The sequence below is a fragment of the Hyperolius riggenbachi genome, chromosome 8, assembly GCF_040937935.1.
Source record: "Hyperolius riggenbachi isolate aHypRig1 chromosome 8, aHypRig1.pri, whole genome shotgun sequence".
NCBI classification, from domain to species: Eukaryota; Metazoa; Chordata; class Amphibia; order Anura; family Hyperoliidae; genus Hyperolius; species Hyperolius riggenbachi.
Window position 1 is genome coordinate 254,712,676 of NC_090653.1, and position 3,362 is coordinate 254,716,037.

A 3,362-nucleotide genomic window follows, 5' to 3' on the forward strand; every position below is an offset into this window, starting at 1 on the left:
ACAGTAAACACCTACTCTGCTCTTTGTTTCATTTTTCACTGCTTAGCCTGCTTGTTAACAGCTCTGATAAAATCACCGACTGGGCATTCAGTCTAGCATTGCCCCATAATGATTATAGCTGAGTCAGTCTTCTGTGATGTCTTTTCAAGCCCAAGCCTGCCCCCTTGTAGCTCTGCTTTCCTGCTACGAGGATACATAGCAGGAAATCAGATCCACAAGGGGGCATGCTTGGACTTGAAAAGACATCACAGAAGACTGACTCAGCCATAATCATTCGGGGCAAAGCTAGACTGAATGCTTAAAAAAAAAAACACAGCGTTTGAACGAAACGCTAAGCAGAAGCTCATGTGAACAGCCCTTAACTACAAAGAAGGTAACTTAAGGAATGAAGAGATAAGATAACTCTCTCACTGTGCAGTGGCAAGTTTTCTCTTGCCTTATTATCTCCAGCATAATCTTAGTGAATTGAGGCCAATGTGAGATGGTTTAATAGTTTTATTCATAACCCATTCTGGAGATAAGCACAGCGTGTTTGTAGTGTAAGTGAGACAATAGAAGAGAAGTAAAATGGAGGGAGGAAGGGTAGTAGAGGGTCCCAATTGATGACAAATATTAGCAGATAGATATATAAGTGATACAGGCATACTGGATAGCACTATGGTATTATAGTGCTGATTCCTAGGTTTAAAGATTGGCAAGGGCAAAATCTACATGGATTTTATGTCATCAGACACTTCATATTCTCCTACATCCCAAAAACATACCAATACGTCAACTGGTTCACCCCAAAACAAACGTATATTGAAAATATTAGACCATAACTATGGTAGAGATTAGATTGTGAGCCAGTCTGAAGACAGTCAGTGACATGACTACGTACTCTGTAAAGTGCTTCAGAAGATGTCAGTGCTATATTAATACATTTATTTATATTTATTTATATTTATTTATATAGCACCAACATATTATGCAGCGCTGTATAGAGTATATTGTCTTGTCACTAACTGTCCCTCAGAGGGGCTCACAATCTAATCTCTACCATAGTCATATGTCTATGTATGTATTGTGTAGTGTATTGTATTGTATTGTAGTCTAGGGCCATTTTTAGGGGGAAGCCAATAAACTTATCTGTATGTTTTTGGGATGTGGGAGGAAACTGGAGTGCCCGGAGGAAACCCACACAGACACGGGAAGAACATACAAACTCCTTGCAGATGTTGACCTGGCTGGGATTCAAACAGGGGACCCAGCACTGCAAGGTGAGAGTGCTAACCACTACCCCACCGTGCTGCCTATGGTAAATACAGGGAGTGCAGAATTATTAGGCAAGTTGTATTTTTGAGGAATAACTTTATTATTGAACAACAACCATGTTCTCAATGAACCCAAAAAACTCATTAATATCAAAGCTGAATATTTTTGAAAGTAGTTTTTAGTTAGTTTTTAGTTTTAGCTATTTTAGGGGGATATCTGTGTGTGCAGGTGACTATTACTGTGCATAATTATTAGGCAACTTAACAAAAAACAAATATATACCCATTTCAATTATTTATTTTTACCAGTGAAACCAATATAACATCTCGACATTCACAAATATACATTTCTGACATTCAAAAAACAAAAACAAATCAGTGACCAATATAGCCACCTTTCTTTGCAAGGACACTCAAAAGCCTGCCATCCATGGATTCTGTCAGTGTTTTGATCTGTTCACCATCAACATTGCATGCAGCAGCAACCACAGCCTCCCAGACACTGTTCAGAGAGGTGTACTGTTTTCCCTCCTTGTAAATCTCAAATTTTATGATGGACCACAGGTTCTCAATGGGGTTCAGATCAGGTGAACAAGGAGGCCATGTCATTAGTTTTTCTTCTTTTATACCCTTTCTTGCCAGCCACGCTGTGGAGTACTTGGACGCGTGTGATGGAGCATTGTCCTGCATGAAAATCATGTTTTTCTTGAAGGATGTAGACTTCTTCCTGTACCACTGCTTGAAGAAGGTGTCTTCCAGAAACTGGCAGTAGGACTGGGAGTTGAGCTTGACTCCATCCTCAACCCGAAAAGGCCCCACAAGCTCATCTTTGATGATACCAGCCCAAACCAGTACTCCACCTCCACATTGCTGGCATCTGAGTCGGACTGGAGCTCTCTGCCCTTTACCAATCCAGCCACGGCCCATCCATCTGGCCCATCAAGACTCACTCTCATTTCATCAGTCCATAAAACCCTAGAAAAATCAGTCTTGAGATATTTCTTGGCCCAGTGTTGATGTTTCAGCTTGTGTGTCTTGTTCAGTGGTGGTCGTCTTTCAGCCTTTCTTACCTTGGCCATGTCTCTGAGTATTGCACACCTTGTGCTTTTGGGCACTCCAGTGATGTTGCAGCTCGGAAATATGGCCAAACTGGTGGCAAGTGGCATCTTGGCAGCTGCACGCTTGACTTTTCTCAGTTCATGGGCAGATATTTTGTGCCTTGGTTTTTCTTCTTGCGACCCTGTTGAATATTTTGAATGAAACGCTTGATTGTTCGATGATCACGCTTCAGAAGCTTTGCAATTTTATGAGTGCTGCATCCCTCTGCAAGATATCTCACTATTTTTGACTTTTCTGAGCCTGTCAAGTCCTTCTTTTGACCCATTTTGCCAAAGGAAAGGAAGTTGCCTAATAATTATGCACACATGATATAGGGTGTTGATGTCATTAGACCACACCCCTTCTCATTACAGAGATGCACATCACCTAATATGCTTAATTGGTAGTAGGCTTTCGGACCTATACAGCTTGGAGTAAGACAACATGCATAAAGAGGATGATGTGGTCAAAATACTCATTTGCCTAATAATTCTGCACTCGCTGTACATAATAATAATATGGTGATACATTACACTATGACTATGCAAGGCCGGTTCTGTCATGAAGCAAGGTGAAACATTCGCATCAGGCGCAGAGATTACAGGGGCAGCATTTTTGTACTGTGAGCGAAGGGGGAGAGATCATCATTGGGGAAAATCAGCTTGTCGTGCTGTGTGAGGAGTCTAAAAGTGAGTGAGGAGGGGGAAGGCAGGGGAATAGCAGTGATTCATCTGAATTAAATGAATCATAGTACATTTTTGGATGCTGTGCGATCATTCCAAATCGGGAATGGGGGGGGGGGGGGGGGCAAATCTTCACAAGTTTGCCTTAAGCAGCTAAAAGTCTTGGACCAGCCCTGTGACTACGGTAGGGCTAGATTGTGAGCTCCACTGAGGACACTCAGTGAAATGACTATGGAAAACAAAAGATTGCTTTCTTCAAACAGAGAGTATTTGCGATAATTCAGGTTGGAGTGAGCTCCGAGATGTCTCCCAGTGCATCACTGCAGAA